At 42.7% G+C, this 19,845-nt stretch overlaps 1 protein-coding gene across 9 annotated transcripts in view; it reads left to right on the forward strand.

Moving 5' to 3' along the window:
* The window catches only part of PIK3CB (phosphatidylinositol-4,5-bisphosphate 3-kinase catalytic subunit beta), a 129,165-nt gene that overhangs the window by 49,920 nt on the left and 59,400 nt on the right, over positions 1-19,845 (forward strand). For 7 of the 9 annotated variants that reach the window (XM_040566639.1, XM_040566637.1, XM_040566638.1 and 4 more), the window contains one exon: positions 1,617-1,789. The gene's annotated coding sequence lies outside the window, so the exon portion shown is untranslated. Of the gene's footprint in view, positions 1-1,616; positions 1,790-2,561; positions 2,725-2,865; positions 2,886-19,845 lie in introns of those variants that run through there. The other 2 variants (XM_040566635.1, XM_040566645.1) reach the window with 2 other exon arrangements.

The raw sequence follows: 19,845 nt of genomic DNA on the forward strand, positions 1-19,845 counted from the left end.
CACACCAGAACGATTTGGTCACCTTTTAGCACCTCTTAATCTTTCTTGTTTGGCACTGAAATTTCTTTCCCCCACATGGTAAGGACCTTAGGTGTTGGAGGATATTTGCTCTAGTACAGATGAAGACTTAAAATGAGCGAATATAGGATGCTAGCAAGTTGCCATCAGCATTAAAATTTTGTTATAAATGATTTCTAAGCATCTCCTGGCTGTTTTGGATCATTGTCCTTTAGATTTTTAAGCTGATTTATTTGTTTTTTTCTTCAGACTAGTTTTTTCTGCTTTCGGCCAAATATCCTTCACGCTGCATTTCTACTCGCATTTTCTTTCTCCTCTGCCAAGGTCTGCTGCGGCGGTTCTGTGATGTCTGCAGATGTGCAGACAACTTGGGTGTTAGTTCCTTTTCCTGATCATTGCAGTTACACAGGGCTAAAATAATGTAAGCCCAGAATGCTAAAAATGATACACTTTCAAGTGACCAAGAATGTGCCCTAGGTGTACAGCTGTTTCACATGCAAAGACATGACTCAGATACAGTCTTTTTAGACAAAAACCTTTTGTTATACTGAGAACATGTGTAACAATAGCCTGGGGGGGTAGAATAATAGGGCACTTGTTTTGTGAAGGGGGTGGGGAGAGAATCTAAAAATAAGGAAATTGAAAATTAAAATTATACTTAAAACCTCATTTTTTTTAACTGACATCTAGGGTAAAAAAAAAAAAATGTTTACTTAAGATGCTTCAGACAAGTTCCTTACCCATATTGCACGCATTGTGCATATCAACTCCATGTCTGCCAAGAACATGAATGTCGTGCAAGTTGCTCGACTGTAATATGAAGTACGTAGATAACTTCTGATTGAGATCTCTTCACTCCCACCATTAAATACTGAGGCATTAAAGCAAAAAAGAGATTTGAAGTGTGGATCACAAACCTACAGAAAAACTCTGAGTGGATTTCACTGAAATCTATCTGTAGATGTAGCAAAAGGTGTCTGTACAAGACAATGTTTAAGTGCTTGTGGCTTTCTGTGTGACAGGTACTTCAAGGCATCGGTATTCACTTGAAAAGATGGCAGCGCAGTAAACGTTTTAAAGTTTCTGGATCGTAGCCCTGTGGTTAATCCAGTAAGTCACTCGCATCATAGCTGATTTACACTTTACAAAGACTGTACCAGAGCCTGTAGAACAACAATGTCACGTTGCAAAATCTTGAGTGAATAGCTCTTTTCTAAAAAATGTTGTCCAGCCTTTCCAAGAATAGTCAGACACAAAACCATTTGTCATGAAGGGCAACCAGCAGCCAAGGTTTGAATATCTAGGCCAAGACTATCTGGAATATGTAATGTAAAAAGCACAAGAATGAGACTGGCTTGAAAAGTTGCATATCTGGGATTTTTTGTGATACTGGATTTCATGAATACCTTATTTTTCAGAAATACATTTCAGTAGCAATATACACTTTACACAAAAGAGATTAGTAGCTCCACGTGCTGAACTGAACTTGATTATATAGGACGTGATCCATCGAGAAGATACTGTCTTGGTGTGATCTGTACTCTTGCCTGATAAACCAGTCACTTTCATTTTAAATCCGTTGGCTTTTTCTTTTCCAGGAAGAAGGGAAGTTAAGTGAAGTTACCACACTGCTGCGGTATGAAGAAGCAGCATGATATTCAGAAACAGTGCCTGTAGTGCTGAGCAGCCTCCAAAGAACTGGCTGAAAGCACGAAGGGGAGCCACTGACTGATACAGACAACATACAGACTGCGAAGGCCGCTGGCACACGGTAGGAAAGGTTTCTCATTAACTTCTGCCGAGATTTGTGTAGATACCGTAGTGCATGCTCACCGCAAAAAAAAAAAAAAAAAAAAAAAAAAAAAAGAATTTCCGAAAATAAATGGGCTTTGTCCTGCCCATAGATCTCCAGCCAATCCGTGCTGGGGCGGGTTTGAAACAGCCAGCCACCCACCCCTGGGTGTTTCTAATCCCCATTTAATGAACTTTCAGCGCCTTGACACTCGGTAGGTGAAGTTGGCGAGGACCTAAATGCGCCTGTTTTCAAAACTGGAATGACTGGAAGCCGAACAGAGAGAAACGCGCGGCGCTGCCAGAACCCGGCGCGGCTGCAGGGCTCTGGGGCAGGCACGCGGAACCTGGCCGCGCTTTCTCTGGACGCAGCCGAGGACGAGCCTCGCCCTACTTTCACTCAGGGCAACAGGAGCGTTGCCGGGGGGCGGGACGGGACGGGACGGGGCCGGCTGGCGGCAGCAGGACCTCGGCCCTTCCTGCCCCCGCCCCGCTGCCCCGGGGTCCCGGGGCCGCTCGGTGCTGCCCGAGCGGCGGCTGCGGCCCGGCCCCGGCCCTCGGGGCAAAATGGACCCGGGCCGCGCCGCGCGGGGAGGGACGCGCCGCCTGATTGGCTGCCGCCGGCGGCTCGATATTGAAAGCCGCGTGCTGGTTGGCCGCTCGGCGCCGGGGGGCGGGCCGGGGGGCGAGGGCGAAGCTGTCGCCATGGTAACCGCCCCCCTCCCAGTGCCCGCGGGGGCGGCGGGGCAGGTACCGGCGGCGGGGCCGGGCCGGGCCGGCGGGGGCTGAGGGGCGGCCGGGGCTGAGCGGCGGCCGCGCTCTCCGCGGGGCTCCCCCGGCGCCTTTCGGTCCCTCCCCGCCCCGGCGAGCTCGGCGGGAAGGGGGCAGCTCTGGGCTGCGGCGCCTTGCCACACGGTAGTTGCTCAACCGGCGGGCGGGGGGAGCCGGGGGCTCCTGTGGGGCCGGGGGGTGCCGGGGGTCGGGGTCCGGGTCCGGGTCGGGGTCCGCCGGGGCTGGCAGAAGCCCGTTGGCCTCGTGTGTGCGCTCAGGTCTGCGCCGAGCATCCAAAAGTGCGAGTACGTGAGCGGTCGCGGTGAGCAGACTGATCGTCCTGGGGTCTGCGGGGTTAGCTGGGGGGCGCGCAGCCCTCTGTCGGCTGGTGAGAGAGGGGGCTTCGGGGTGCGTTCCTTGCTTTTAGGAAAACTTGCACGTAAAGAAATATTGCACGTCCGTCCGCTTGTCAAAGGGCTGTGATGTCCAGGGGGATGCGTGAGGCTGGCTGGGGAATCGGTGGCCAGGTCGCTCAGGAGCTTAGGTCCAGAAACTTGAGACCAAGGGTTTTCCAGGCTTTGGGAGTTTCATGCCAGCAAGCAGAGCTTTTGAGGGGACTGAGGGAAACAGAAGTCTTATTCAACAAAAATGCCTCGGTAACTCCTTTCTCCTACTTTGGGGGGCGGAGAATGTCAGGGATTTTAGGGATGTCAGGAATAATTTCCCGTGGATTAACTTGGAAATATGTTTTGCTGGAGTTTTTGCCTATAATTATGTGAAGGTCTTTTTTTAATAATTTTTAAAGTTTTGTATGGTCTTAAAATACTTTTGTTGGAGTGAATTTAAGTATCTGTTGTTCTTTAATAAAAATCTCTTCCGTTAAGTCAGGTTTCACTTCCTTGGAATATCTGATGTCATAGATTTGCCAGTTCCCCAATTGTCTATAGAGCTTTGGCAGATCTCCAAATTGTAGAGTAGGAAAGCCTTCTTAATAAATAAATAAATAAAAAAAAATCTTTCTTGAATTCTTGTGATGTAGTAAGGAGAGAACGTATTTTGCCTCTTCCATCTGATTTCACTACTCCTTTCCCTTTCTTGGAAGTTGTGCTTGTAGTAAGCTCGTAAAACGTTGCATGACTTCTGTACAGCTTGCATATATTTGCAATGTACTCTTTTTGGCAAACATGACATTTAGAAACAAAATTCCATAAAAACATAAGCTGTCAGAATGCTACATATACTGGAAGATACAGGAAAAATATTAACTGTTTTTATTTTTGAGGTAGGTGGAAATGCATGCTAGCGTTTGGCTGTTTAGCTAGAAAGCCAGTGTTGTGTTTCAGTGACCAGAGGCAGAGTTCAGGTAGCTCAGGTGCTTTTTCATAGATTTAGAGATACACAAGGAAACTTTCCTTGGTTCTCTATGAGTTGCCAACATGGCCATGTGTTGTGGATCTGGTATTATTTGACATTACATTTTATGCAAAGTCCATGACAATGCTTAGGTTTCAGATGGGTTTTCTGACTGCCATGCTTGGCAGCAGCAGAGCGTAAGTTATTAACTAAAAGTTAGCTCTTTTTCACAGCTGCCAGTTTCTATGAAAGCAGTGCAAGAGACAAAAATCCAAAATAAGCATCATTTATACAGGTACATAGAAAAGTTCATGGTTTTTTGTTGTTTGTTTTTAATAAATGTGTGTTTGTGCTTATGCTTAGAGTGTTGATACACATGGTGACACAGACTACATCTCAAGTCTCAATTTCTTTGCCTCAAATCTGAGGACCTGGAATCCCTGAGGGCTGAAAAAAAATTTGGTTTTAGTGTCTGAGCGTGCTGAAGAGATTTTGTGGCAGTGCTGTTAGTCCTCACAGAGTCGCTCACCGTGGGAAGGTTTCTGTGTGTTTTCCTGGGATAACTAAATCAGATCTTGTGGCAAATATCAGCTTCAGAAGTTCAACAGGTCTTAGAATTAATTGTAAGAAATCACAATAAAAGCTTGTAATTGTGCAGTTTTGCTTTGGGATGGCAAGGTGTATGCTGACGGCCCAGGATTCCAGGTTACAGCAGGTAACAGAGGTGCCACAGTTAAGGTTACGTGTACCTCTCTAATGCCTGGAGTGTCAGGTAGCTCATGGGCGGCGCTGACCAAAGAATGTTTTTGTTGCTTGACTGTCTTTTACAGTCTGTCAGTTTTACAAGGGTAAATCTTTATCTTGAGCCTGGTGGGAGTACCTTCAGGAATGCGGTGTCATTTACATATATTACAGTCTCAGGGTGAGGCCCCAGTGAGTAAATATGCGTGTGAATAAGTTGCGAACAGAGTAACCCAATTTATACACTGGCTTCAGAAGATTAAAGAAACAAATAGTGAAACCGATAACATCAAAAAAGTTGCCTTTGACAAGAAGTAAGGTTGGTGCAGTTGTACCATCTGCCTTGATTTGTTTGTTTTGCTTTTTTTGTTTGGTTTCAGCAGTTTAAGGTGGCTACAGTTTCATTGCCCGTGTGCTGCAGAAAGGAGCCTTGCGTAAAATTGGTTGTATGAAGGTAGAGGGCCCAGGTACAGTCTTTGCTACCTCCAGTTCATGGCTTTGGCTTTTGGCCATGGAGGGGGAAATGCCCCAGGTGTTTTACAGTTGCATTTAAAAAAAAAAAAAAAGTGGGGGCAGCCGTGATAACTTCAGTTACTCTGTTTCTTACCTTAGATACTCTTGACTTAAAATTGGGAATGGGTTGTACTCTGTCACTTTGTGTCTTTGGGCCTAAATCTACGTATGGAAATATTTGTTTCTACATACCTTAAAAGGAGCATTAAAAGGTACTATAATTATTTTCTTGATGCAAAATGTACTTAATATAAACTTCACTATCTAAAGCTTACTTTTTGTTTCTTTCAGAATTGTGAAACATGCATGCTTCTGATAAGTAGTCTTGCATTACATTTTCAATATGAAAATGAATTGTAGGAAAGGACTGCTGTATTGTAAAGATCTTCTGCTTCTGTATACCTTGTTATTGCTCGCAGTAGTTACTTGGATTTTTAGAATAACTTTGTGAATTCCACATCAAAATATCTTAACTCCATCAAAGATACCAGCTTCTAGTTTTATGCCTGTGTTATTTATTCTGCGTGTTGCTGTAATGTTGAATAGTTTTACTTCTGATGTGTGATCGCAGATTTATTTATTTTTTTTTTTTTTTTACTTCTTCACCTCTTTTTAACAGGAACTGTTGAACAAGTGATGCATAGTTCCTTGGGGCAGGGGTGGAGTGAGTTGACCTGATGGGACAGATCTGCCTCTACAAATAAATGCTTCTAAGAGATCATGAAGAATTGGAAATATTGCTCATAAAATAGCTGTATGAATATGCTTTTCTGCAGAAACAGTGATGATTGAATGGGAAAGTTATGCACTGTAATGGAAAAAGAAGTTGTGTTGTGGGTTTAATTTTTGCATCTGTATGTATGTTATGGCATCTTTCTTCTTTGCGTGAGTTTTCTCTTGAGAGGAGGAGGTGAGAGGCCTTTGATTTCTTTTTATGAGTCTTATAAATAATAAGTATATTTATGTCACTACATTTTGGAAATTCACTTTTGAGGAATACCAGAGTTTTAGAGTGAATGCTTTAAACTTCTTTTCACGATGTTCTTCTGAGGCTTTTGTTCCCTCTGGTGTCCAATGCAGAAAGCAGAGGCCTCTGTTGATATCTGAATTTGGAATTGATGAAATTTTTTGTGTGATGTGGAGTCTATTAAGAGCTTGCAGTGTTTGCTCTTGCGGTGTGTCACTTCTGTACTCCCCTTGCTCCCAGCCCTGTACTTATCGACTGGATTTACAAGAGTACGCGGGGATTCAAAGATGAGTTCGATGATGCCAGTCTGGAGTTTGGAGCAAATGGCAGCAGGTGCACGGTAGCTTGTTTGGGTCACAGAGGTGGATAAATACTTTTGTGGAAGACGTGGAGCATCATTTAGGGATGTTGTCAGTTAATAAGAATTAATTAATTAATAAGAATATTAGCATGTCTTTGGTTTTACGATATTGTTACGAAGCATTTGCTAATTTTCCATGGGTTTGGAGGTGCTCTATTTGTCTGTTTGAATACACAGAAAGGATATTTAAGCAAAGAAATGAAATATTTCAGCAATAATTGCAGGAACTGTCAATGTAGTGAAGCTTTTGTGTAGAACATGCAGTAGCTGGCGTTCAGTAGGATGGACCCAACGTTTTAAGAGGCTCGCAGCCCTGCTCTCAGAGTGTTTTGTGACAGATTTAATGCAGAAGTCTTTTGCTTGGATTCAGTTACAGAGTGTTTGAAGCAGTTTAAAAATCAGAGTAAGTGCCTAGTTTGGAAAATATTTAGTAAAACAACTAGAAAACAGAATAATTGTGAAACGAGCAAGGAGACTGCTGTAGTAAGGGCTCGGCAGCCTGCCGCTGGAGGTGCACCAGGGAGGCTTTGAGGTTGCTGTGCTGGAAGTCATGGTACTGGGAGGTCTGCGCTTGGATCCTGGGTGTTTCAGTGCTTGACAATGTTGTGGCGAAGTTTGGTGGCGTTGTTTTTCATAGATTCCCTTTGGAATTACGTGGGTGTTGGGTATTGGGATATATATTGGGATTCTCCATTGCGGTGTTCTGCAAACTGTGTGGGCTTGCAGAGAAGGGCACCAGGGACCCAAGGGAGTGGCATGGAGCTGTGTTAGGCTGGGTGTCAGGAAAAGGTTCCTCACCCAGAGGGCGGGCGGGCACTGAACAGGCTCTACAGGGAGGTGGCAAGGCTCTCTGACAGAGGGTTTGGTTTTTGGGTGTGGAGCCAGGGGTTGGACTCAGTGGTACGTGTGGGTCACTTCCTACCTGGGATTTTCTGTGGCTCTGTAGTTGGAGTGTTTGTGTGTGTAGCCCTTAGTGCTGTCTGTCTCCAGAGAAAGGAAGTCACAGCAACTGTATGGGAGAAGCAGTACACTGGGTTTGAAATTTTATGAGAAGTAGGAATAAGTCAAATCGTGGAACTTGCTGCGTGTGTTAGAAAAGTAAGCTTAGTGTCACTAAGTTGGAATTTACTGTCTAGGTATCTCTAGGTGCCCTGGTCCAAGCAACAGTTCAAGCCATCGAAGTTGTTACATAAGGAAGATCGGCTGAGTCAGGACTGGGATTCCTCTTGGCAAAGAAGAGTGAGTTCTTCATACACAGCCAGCAGTAAAACGTGTGGCTGTCTGTGTTTGCAGCCTGGGCAGGCATATGAAGTGTCAGCGAGACAAAGTGCATGCAAGTCCAGTAATTAATTTATTGAAATGGACGGGGGGGGAGAAGGGGGAAGAGTCCAAACCTGAACCACAGCTTTTTTCTTGTATTTTTCTAATATATGGTTTGAATTAAAGTTTCTTGAGTCTTACGTGCACCCATGTGACATTAGGATTGAGCCATAATGTGAGGAGATGAAGAGTGCTTGTCTGCATCTGCAAAGTATTTTCAGTTGTTTACTCTTCATGATGATTTCAGGGCAAAAGGTTGTGTGTATGTGTGTGGAGGAGGGCTGTGGAGGAGGGCTGTCTTGTTTTTCTTTTCATTTGAGGAGTATATTTGGGAACGCGTGTGTGATAAATGCTGACTGGAAGGTGAGTAGTAATTTGTGAACTCTCTGGAGTGAAGAACAGCGTGGTTAGTTTGGCAGATTGTCAGCAGCAAATGATACATTAATCTTTGGAGCAAAGCTCTTGCTAGCAAAACCAGAAACTTTCCTTTCTGGTGTTAGCAATACAAGTAAGGAGAGGAGACCAATTGTCAGTCCTCTGCAGACTGATGCTGTTGGGCTTCTTTCAAACATCCATGTAAGAGACGCGCGGTGCCTGTGGCAGAAGTCCTTCTGTATTTGGTTGAAAACAATAATAATGAAAAACTTTCTAGTATACTGAGAGTTTGCATCCATCTACATTACTAACTTTTCTTCAAATAATAACTTTACTATGTTTATACAGTTTCAAATAAAACATTGTAGTGCTGCAAAATTTCACACGTAGTTTAAAGATAAAGGGGTACCACTCCGGAGATAGGTGTCAAAACTGTACGGAATATGGTCAGTCTTCATCCTAGACTAGTTTTGTTTCCCAGCACTTCAGAGTTACTGTTTTACATCTACTGCTGGTGGTAGTGATGTACTGAAGTCATTTTTTTAAATTAAAAATGTTTATCTATGCTTTAATTAGGTGGTACATAGGTATGCCGAAAATTCTACTATGCTCAAGATAATGATCTGACTATTCTTTATCTAAGTAATAATAAAAATATTTTCCTTCACTGAATTGTTGCTAAGGTATTGGGTTACCATTTTTTTTTTACTACCAAATATGATTCTGCCAAGCTTGTTAGAGTTCAGCCATTACAAGTATATAAATTTTTCTGTACAACAGTCTGTTTTGATAACTATGGTAATTTCTACTTCCGATGCTGTAAATAAGACAGGTGTATGAAAAGCTAAAGTGATAAGAATAGCAGACAGGTACTGTATAAAAAGAGAAGGTTATTTGGTAGGAATTTGAGCTTTTCATCAAAACCAACATTTCCAGGAATGTGAAGACAGCTGAAAAAGTTAGAAGTAATATTAAGACCCCAATCAAGTTTTTTCCTCATAATTTCTTATCTGAATTTTTAATAATTTCGTCAAGATTTGCAGCAGCTCTTTGTCTTTTGAAATTGAATCCACATATTGGTTACTTTCATTGTTTCTATCACTGCAAATACATTGGATTCAAGTCACTCAGTTTTTACCATAAAATGACAAACTCTCGCTATTCATGATAAAATAATTGAAGACCTCATCTATTTCCACTTTTTAAATAAAGAACTTCGGTCTCTGTAATTTTTCTTTTACTCCATTTTGTTTAATGCGAAAGCTTCAACGTTAATTTTCTTGGGTGAGAAATGCTGTGGGGAAAGTACTGGCTGGGGACCTGTAATAATTAGATTTTGTTTCTAAGTGTGTCACACAGCTGCAGTTTGAGCTTGGAAAAGTCTGGCTATCATTGTATGCTCTCATCTGTGCGTCAGGGATGAGGCTATTTCTTTTTCTTTCTTCAGTGTCTTTGCTTGATAAACTTCTCTTGTATTATGTTGTTGAAGATATGTGGTATCTGCTACCACCGACCTTAAAGTGCTTGAGATGCTACTTTAAGATAAATGGAGATATTTAATTGAGAAATACTTTGTAGCAGCTATGATAGTTGAAATGAATAGCAGATAAGCCTTATTTGCTTTATATTAGGATGAAGAAATTGTAAATGTATTTTTAAGTGGCCTCATTTAAAACCAACCACCACCAAACAACATTTAAGTTGCCCCATAATGACAAATTGCCCAGCTGATGCACAGCCTGACTTTGCTGGTCTCTGGGGAAATGCTTTTGGTGAAAGAAAATCTCCTTCATTGTATCATTGTTATTTTTATAGGAGAAATTATTCATAAAAAGCAGGTAGAAGCAGACTGTAGTACAGCAGCTAAAATCTCTTTAAAGCATCATATTAAAAGATTAAAAAGTTAGAACATTTAGTGTACTGCGGTCGTGGGAATAGACGTCTGAGTGATTAACCCCCTTCTATTTATAGCCATTTCCTGCAATATTCCTGTTCCAGTTAAATTCTAGGTAAATTTCTGAGAAGGCAGAGCAGTTGTTTCTATGCCTCTCAGTGCAGGTAATTATTATAGCATCCCTAAGTTATGTTCTTCCTCATGTGAAGTTCACAAATCAAATTGCTGTATTCTCAGGTTTATTTGCACTTTGATAACTCATCAGCTTCCATTGTGTACAAGTACAGGATTTGATGAGGCCTTCAGCATTTGATGGATACTTTTATCTTCCCATCAATACCTGCTGATATTTAAAATACTGCTACATTACGGCTTAAGGCTGATCTTCTGGGATTACTGGCTCATGAGAATGAAAGAGGTTGACTGTGTGCCATACTGATAAAGCTCAAACACAAGGCTGATAGTCTGGAGACTGATAAAAATGAAGAAAGAAAAAAAAGTGTCTTGGAGTCAGACCTAATACAAACCAATTATTGTGAAATTTTCCCACCCTCTTGATGCCAGGGGGTGATTCTTCCTCGTTAATTTAATTGGGCCTTGTTGGGCAGGGAAGTAGCATGATACTTTTTGCTGTGTTTTTTAACTCCGTTTGTGGAGTAATAAAGGGTTGCTGTGTAGGTAATTGGTTTGATGCCTTTTGTAAGGAGGAATTTTCAGAAATAAGGGCATTCCTGAAACTTCAAGCCCAATGTTCTGCATTTAGGTGATTAACAGATCCATTTACACTGAAGAAAGATTTCTTGGGATGCAACGGCAATGAAGTGGTCCAAGAGTTGTGTAATTTTCTGTTGGTCTGTGATGTGCTTTACTTTGTGATTTGCTTGTGGGAAGTAAAATCAGATTATGGAGGGACTTCCAGGGTTTCTTTCTGACTTATCATGGGAAAGAACTTGAATTTCAATTTTCAGTTGCACCCTTTTGTAAATCAAGTTTTTGCTGTCAAGCGCGACGGTGAGATATTTTTTGCTATAGTCAAACTGTTATTTTTTCTGTGAAAATGGAAAAGCCCTCGCTTTCATTTGAAAGGGTCGCTTTTTTGATTACTGAATTTACTGCATATTTTAACAATTCCTTTCTTGATTGCACATGCTGCTGCTCCGGTGCTCTTTTACGCTCCCAGGTTCATACCCCTGGTGTGCTGCTGCTGCTCTTTGGAGGTGAGGCAGCGTGCTGCGGCATGGGAAGCTGTTGTGATGGAGCGTAGAGGGGGGTTGCTAGAGAAGGGCTCTCCTCGTTTGCTCTGGAGGAAGGAGCTCTTTCTCATTTATCACAGAAAGAGAGAACATTTAGGTGCCTATTGCCAGAAAATGGTCTATTGTCAATCTTGTAGTTTAGGAGGAGGATAAAGATGTTTGCTAGAAGGCATCTGCTGCTTCCTCTCCTTAGTCGTCCTACACCTCGCTGTGGAAATGGCCCTGGCTGTGTTGTTTTCAGTCCAGCCTTCCTTGGGCTCCTCTTCAGTCTTATGGCTTTAGAGATGTTATACAGAAAGTTAAGAAGGTTGTATTTTATTCTTTCCATCTTGCTGCTTGTGGTTCATCTCAGTGTCAAGAGCTGCTTTGCAATTAGATCGTATTGAATATAGATCTGTTCTTTATGTGCAGTCTATCCAACTGAGCATCTGCAGTAGTAGTTCGCCTGTGCTGGAGATCTGCCAGGCAGGTTGCTCCCTTTGTGAAGGAAGTGTGTTCCCCGAGTAGTTCTGTGCTGTACCAATGCTGCCATCACACAGGGCCGTAGCTGCTTAGCTCTTCGTGCAGACAGTTGGAAAAAGCAATCGCTAACAATACATCAAAACAAAATGAGAACAAACAAACAAACAAAACCCCTACTGTGAGCAGAGCCTGGTATCAACATAGCCGTTGAGTTATTATTGCTGTGTTTGGTACTTAATTGATCAGGTTTATTTCTGAAAGCTCTTAAATTTATTAGTATTGGGGTAAGGGGCAGGGAATGGAGTTTTGTGGCTTTTTTTTTGTTTGTTTGTTTTGTTGTTGATTTTTTAAAAAGAAAAAGGTGGTGATGCTAGGAGTTATTTGTCAGCTCTAAGACAGCAGTCTCTCTGATAGCCACACACTTTTTCCTGTTAAATAATGGATGTGCCAGTTGATTGAGATTAGATCTTTTATGGAAAGAGGCTTTAAGGGAGATAGCCTGGCAATATATACTGCTTTGCAGCTTTTATTGTATTGAAGAAAAAGTAGTTAATGAAAGGATAAAAGAATCTGCTGTAAACAAAATTATTAATGCAAAGGGTTCTATTCGAAGCTGTAAATGTGATTGTGTTCATTTATGTTAGAAAATTGGGTCCCAAAATCACTTCCAGTTACATTTTGTATTGTTAATGGTGCGCTGATTACCATTGTACTGCCAATTGTAAATTTATACATAAAGACAAGAAAGAAAAGGGAGATCATAAAGCTGCCATCATTTCCACGTTTCAGAGAAAATGTAAGAGCTAAGCCAGAGCCCAAACTTGTATTCAGGCTTGCTACTAGTTTTCTGTTCAGTTTTGCCTGTTTTCCCCCACCCATTTAAGTGCAGGTCAGGTTTTCTGTCGAACAGCTGGTGTGGGCGGGAGCATGGCTGTCCTTGCTTTCTTCAGACCCTGCTCATCTTGCTTCCAGGTTCCCCTTTCTGTGTTGTGTCACAGCTGAGGCTCTCGGAGGGTTTCTACACACCCACAGAGAACCCAATTTGTACGTTCTGGCTTATAACGTGTAACTCTTTGACACTCTGAGTTTCCAGCACCAGAGTATGAAGCAATAGAAGTCTCACTAACTGAAAGAGGAGGGAGGGGGGAACAAGAGCGAATGAAAATGCACTGCAGTTCATTGCCCAGGAGAGCTTAGTAGATTTGCTTTGGAGTGCTGGATGGAGCTGAGGGTAAACTGCATTTGTGAGGTGCTGGAATTTTTCCTCCTTCATCACAAGCGTTGTTAGTGATTACTTCTAGTTCAGATCACATTCACTGTACATGTTAGTGATGAAACACTGGTGATACCTATCATGAGTACCGTTTGGAATTAAAACAGCAAGTCAGACTGCAGCAGTGTGTCTTTGAAGTAAACTTAGACACTACCACGTTAGTTCAAAATCTGTTGCAATCCACACTTTGGAGCTTGTTTTAATCATAGAGAACAAAGCCTTTAAAACTGGTGTCTGGAGCAAAGTGGGAGGTAGGTAGCTTCACAGAATGGCTCCTAACAATTACTGAAAAATTAGTTGTTTAGCCTATTTAACTCTACTAGTGTGTTCTCATTTATGATAAGATTAAATATACTACAAAAAGCAGAATTTGGGAACTAAACAACAGTAAATCTGCAGAGTTTCACCATATAGGCGTTTAACACCATGTAACTGGGAAGTGAAACATCAGCATGTGAAAGTACTGAAGAAAACTGAGTACATGGAAGAGATCACAAGAAACAGAAATCAAGAGTAGTCCTATTCTTAATAATGTTTTCAAGTAACTAATTAATTGTCATGAGATCTTTGCAGAGCCAAGATGAAAGCTCATTGTTAAGTTTCTCTGTTTAAAATGCAAATACATATTTGATGGTAACTTTTAGATGGGACTAATAGGATTTATTTTGCAGTGTTTTTACACCTATGATGCAGCAGTGAGAAGAAATTGCATTACCAGTAAGGGCCATATTCAAGTATCCAAAATTGTGATGAAATGCCTAAACAGGGAGAGCTATGCACCTAAAAAGTCTTCCACAGAGTTTAAGACAGAGGGAAATAATGGAGAAGGACTTCATAAAATTTAGAATGTCTGAAAATGGGTTTCGTTTAATGAGTTCATTAAATGAATGTACAATTTCTTAATCAAAAAACAGTGGTGGGAAGGTAATATTGTTCCTTAACAAGTCAGTTGACCTAGTGTTCTGTGTTATGCCAAATAATTAACTGAACTTCAAAGGTAGGTTTGAAAACACCGGTATGGGCAGTGCTTGTGGCATGATACAGGACCAAAAGAACCAGTGCATCGCTCCAAGTCTCACAGGTACTGGAATTGCTGTGCTGCTGGCAGTGCCCTCCCCCCCAACATTTCTGTGTTTAAACAGTGATTTTCTGCATGTTCTCAAATACCGCTTTAGGTGTAATGAAAATCAATGCAAGATCAACTTTTTTATGGCATTCAATCTATTTTAATATTCAGAAAGATGAAGTTCAGTGCTGTGAGTGCTGAGGGTGCGCAGTGACTGCAGAGCAGTCGATTGGCAGCTCATGAACTATTGCAGACACCTCCGTAGGTGGTACCAGGGGCTTGTGACAGGGCGCTGGGTCCTTTCGCACCTGCCTCAACTCCTCCTCAGTGGTTCGGTTAACTGAGCCTCAGGCCCTTGAGGTTCCCGCTCTGCGCACGTGTACATCTGCAGGTATGGACCCCTGGGAAGAGGGGTGCTGCTGGTGACATTTCAGCGACCGTGGCCTCTAATGCTTTGCTCCCATGCTCCAGATCTAGAGAACTGGAGAAATGCTGCAGCCTGGGGGTGCAGGTGAGGTGTGGGCTCTGACCGGAGGCAGGGGAACCTGTCTCTTTGTGCAGGTGAGTCTGAAACTGTTTGTTTCTTTGTCACCAACTTTGGTGCTGCTGAGCCAACCAGTTGAGTAACCACTTGTGCCCTAAACTGGATTGGAACTGGAAATGAGCTGGAAGATGTTACTCATTTGACCCCCCTGTTCATGAATCAATACAAAGCAAATCTAAGCACTTGTTTGTGAGTCATCAGAAATCATAAAAACACTGCCGTTTTTATAAAAACGGTCACGGGCAGCCTAGAACTTTGTGCGTTTTGAACTGCAGAGCACCCTCAGATCTAGCTTGTTCTCATGCTCAGAATCTCTCCTGGGATGGTTTGGTGTTCCCTGATTGCTGCTATCAGCACAGCCACCAGCCCTCTCTAATACCGAGTGCATCTGCAGGCTCTCCCACTCTTGCAGAGACTTTGCTAATCTTGATTTCAGCACGCTGCCCTCAAATTCAGAGAGTAGTAGGTTGGCAAACAGAGCGAGAGAGGAAAAAACATGCTATCTTCTAGAGTCTGTTTTAGTTAAGCTTCATTAACAGTGGTATGTTCCACTTCTGCTATGCCCAGAGGCATTTCTTTTCAAGGTGGCAGAGCAGAAGAGAAACAGTTGAATCATTCTGAAACACAAAACAGAAAAAAAACCCTGTCTGCGGCTTTACAAAAACACATGCTTGGTTTTTGTTTGTTTAGGTTTTTGTTTCAGATGGCAGATTAGGGTCAAAAATGTCGCTGTCCTTTTCTCCTTTAGTTGAAGGTCCTTCTTGCCCTGTGCCAGTAAGGACCCTGAGTCTTTCGCTCTTTTATTGACTTTATTGTAAGAGCAAAAGATCGTCATTTGCCCTCCACTTCGGTCATACCTAGTTATGACCTAGAACGCATGAGAGGCTTAAACATACCTGCTGGAGGCTGCAGGGGGCTCCCAGAGCAGAGCCGTGGCTTCGTGAGGCTGGCCCTCTGAGTAAAGTGAGTGTGGTTGCTTATGGGGGTGAGTCAGAGCAGCCAAGTGCAGGGCTCCCGCTCTGAATCACCCACCCGAGAAACACAATTGTTATATCAAGTTATTCTTAATGAAGACACATAGCTGAATTTAGCTTCAAATCACATTTCTGGCTGTTACCCGTTTAGCTTACAGAGGAACACTGCCCTGTAGTTTTAAAGTTATTCATGAAAATGCTCTGTGGTCTTTGTTTTGTCCATGTTAAGAAAGAAAAAACAGATCAAGGTTGTAATTGCCCGGTAGCTCTGGGCTCATATCTCCTATTCATCTCATTTGGCTTAGAACTTGGTATCCTGAAGCTTCCGTTTCTGCTTGTTTTTTTTATTATTTATTTATTTATTTTCTGTGGCTGTTTTCACATGACGAGAGCTTGACAAATACGCCTATTTTGGTTTGGTTAAGAAGATCCTGTATGAGATAGGTGGGCTTCACAGAACAGTCGGTTGTTCTGGATTTTGAAGTGAGGTAGTTCAGAAAAGGCTGAGTTGGTTTTTTTAATACTGTTTTTGACCAACTACAAACACCAACGAAAGTAGAACACGAGGCAAAGTGCTCCCACGTGTAAAACAGCGTGCTGTTGATTGAAATATTTTATCGTGGTATTAGTGCAGAAATAACAGTGCCGCCTTTAAAAGGTCAAAGTGGTCTCTCCTGTTGAAATGACCACAGTCACGGCGTAATTAGGATGATGCTTACAGTGCTGTGGCTTGGATCAGTCTGTGCACAATACTATGCAAGTCCAGGGACATCATTTTATCAGATTCAGGCTTTAACTTGGAGTTTCAATGTTTGTGCGAAGATGTGCAGCGTGTGGAAGCTGGAGGCTGCTGGGATTTAACCAAATGTGCCTTCTACAAGCTCTTCTTTTTCTCACTGTTTTAATTCCTGAACTTGTGGTACAATAGCCTAATTTCTGAGAGTTCTTGAACAATTTTCTGTGTGTCATTGCTGAAACATAGGACTAGGAAAGAGAGGAAAAAATATTGCTTTATTTTTCTCAGTGTTGTGTTCACTGGAAGGTATTTGTTTGGTGTATTTTCTGATAGCTAATCTTCTCCTTATCTCACATTCAGTAAAATAGAGAGTTTTGTCATTGCTGAGTGGATGCTACAGTACCTAATTCAGCTTGACATTCACTTGTCCAGTCTTAAGTGCTATTGAGAGCATGAAATGCGTGCAACGGCTCTGAGGTAGCTGAAGATGTGAACCAAGAGCTGCTAAATACCCTACTAGTTCGTTTCTTTCTGCGTAGCTGTCCAAAGCGTCTGCCAGTGCTTTCAGCAGAGGTCCTGACGCCTTCCTCAGTGCGTTCCTCTGGAGCAGGAGATCTGTTTGTAGAGAGGAAAACTGTCAAGAAACTGCTGTCTTGTGTCACTCATTTAGCCCCCTCAGAGTCCCGTTACCTAAAGCACACCTGGAGTGTGCTAATAGATGGTTTCTTCATATGCTCTAGCACAATTCACAGGGGAGGCTGCCTGGCAGTTCGAGAAATTGTTAGAGTGGAGAAGACTTGAAGGGCCAGGATCTTAGCCCAGTAACTCCTGTGTGGCATCTTATGCTGCTTCTGAAGGATTTTTAATTTTTTTCTAATTATTACTTGGTTTTCAGTGGATCACTTCTTCGGCTTATAATTGCTTTGGGTTTACTTTAGATGCAAAACAAGTTTTAAGCAATGGTATCTTGTACATTTCCCCCCTTTCTTCCATTCTGGTACAGTTTTTTGTTATGCGTTTGGAAATGTTTCTGTGTGTGTAACAAAGTATAGGGGGGGTAGCTGTAGAGCTATAGAAAGTTTAACTGTATTGCCACAGATTTTGATCGCCACCCAGCAATTTAATGATTCTTGAATTATTTTGTAAGATGGCATTTTTTTTAAAGATTAACATAAAAAGCGTATCTGTGTAAGAAGGGTGTAACGAAAAGATTCACAAGAACAATTATTTTGCAAAATGTTCATTTGTAAGTTGCAAGTGAAAACAGAGCTGGCTTCCTGCTGGGTCCCCAGTGCTTTCTGTAGAAGTGGTATGGGTGGGCCCACAGGGAGGTGCCGAAGGTGTTGTCGTGTTGTGTTTTTGACTAAGCTCAGGGGTGACAGACCCGTGTGGGAGGCCCAGTGGTGACGTCCAGGTGACAGCTCTATTTTTTCCACATTCCCCAGGGAGATGCAGTGGGGAAAAGCTGTGTGCTCATCAGAGTTCAGGTTGTATTCACTGCCTGAGACAGTTGCTTCCATCTTACCGTTAGGCCTTCTGATCTTTACTGTGTTCCCAGAGGTTGTGTTTCCATGTCTCTGGTGTGCTTGGGGCTCTCACTGGCTGGCTAATAGGCCAGCCGAGTCTGTACCTCGGCCTGTTAGGTAGTACAGTCACCAGCCTTTGAAAGACTTCCCACTTGTGCTTTGAAGGCAGAATGTGTGCTGGCATTTGAAAGGTTGTGACCAGATGTGATCTGCGTTTACGCTGATAACCGTCTCTCGTAACCTCTGTTCTCGTTGCCTGAAAAATGAGAAAGGTTGGTTAGCTAGAAAAATAAAGCTGCATGCTGTCATCCTGTAACGAAGGCAGGGCATGTTCCTAACACCTGAAAACAGTAGTGAGTAGTTGGCCTGTGTACATCAGCAGTGCTTTAAGGTCTGGAGGGCCAGCCACCCCCTGGCGGTCTGCAGCGTGCAGTTGGCTGAGGAGCAGCAGAAAGCACACTGGGGGGGTGGGAGGGGCAGAGAGCAGCTGGCATTGGAACGAAATGAACAGAAATCTAGCAAGTTAGGGACTGTGGAGAAGATGAGAATTGATAAACTTTGACAGGAGCTATTCCCAAAGTGCTGGCTTGTTAAATGTGTACTATTTGTGGGCCCTAGATGCTCCGTGACTTAGCCACGTGCCAGCCTTCAGCCTGAGTACTGGCGTGTTGGCCACTGCCTACTGGAAGCATCTTTTCTTTCACCCCAAGTTCTGAGGAAGGCCTGCGGGGTGTTAGCGCTCCTAACCTGACTGGTTATCCGGAGACCTCTGGGATGTTGGGGTAACCAGTTTTTAGTTAAAATAACCTGCTTCTGCTCCAGGGTGTGGGACTTCATACATGCGCTTCGTCTCCCCTTTGGGGGGCCACAAGTGTTGAAAGATTGTTTCCTCGGGAGGAAGTTCTGGAAGTAACTGCTATTTATCTTGCATTTGTAGTGTGATGTACTTCACACTCCCTCGCAAACTCCTGCTTTTTGTCCCTTAGTTTTTAATTCTGATTCACCTGGTTCCACTAATGCCTGACTGGTACTTTTAGCATTGGTTATAAGATATTTACACTGCTCCTGTGCCCTTACAAGTTTTAAATCCTGTAAGACCTCCTTCATTTTTCTCTAGTCTTCCTTTTTGGCTGTCGTAGGCACCTAGACTTTAATCATGGGAAGTTTCTGGACTAGTTCACACCTTTCCGTATCAAAACCTTGCTTTCAAAAGGTTGTTTCTGGAGCTGTAATTCAATTTTTTTCATATGTAGGCAGGTGGGGCAGCAACTGCTTTTGCCTCAAAGCTGCAGAAGAGAGCTAAATTGCTTCCCAGGGCTCTCCAGTGCCAATTCCTACCGAGGTTCTGCTCTGCATGGGGCAGGGGAAAGGCAGCCCTTGCTCCTGATTGCTGAGTTGTGTAGAGTTCTTACAAGCACAATGTAGACAGACTATTCAGTGTGTTTCAGAAGAACTGTTCATGGGAGGAGGAAGGTAGTTACCTGCCTTGTGTTTTGTGGCTTGACCTGCAGATAATACCAGTGCAAACTGATAGCACCGCTTTGTTGTCCAGGCTAGTTTAAATATTTTTGTTTGTTTGTTTAATTTTGCTGAGAGCCTGGTTTGCATTTAAGTGCCAGATTCTGCTCCTGGGACGGAGTGACCCTGGATATATGTACAGATTATACAGTTACTCTTATACCTATGTTGTTAGAAGAAATGGCATCTTCTACGTTTTTCCTTTTTTTCTTGTTTGAGGATTTGGCACTCATTTAATAATTGGATTGTGTGACATGAATATGACATTGTAGTATTTGAAAACAATGAAAATGTGTGATTAATCAGAAATTTCTGCACAAACAGTTCACAGCACCATTAAACCAAATGTGAATTGCTGAAGCTCTCATTTTGTGAATTACATTATGTTG

The sequence above is a fragment of the Cygnus olor genome, chromosome 9 (genome assembly GCF_009769625.2).
Source record: "Cygnus olor isolate bCygOlo1 chromosome 9, bCygOlo1.pri.v2, whole genome shotgun sequence".
Lineage (NCBI taxonomy): Eukaryota > Metazoa > Chordata > Aves > Anseriformes > Anatidae > Cygnus > Cygnus olor.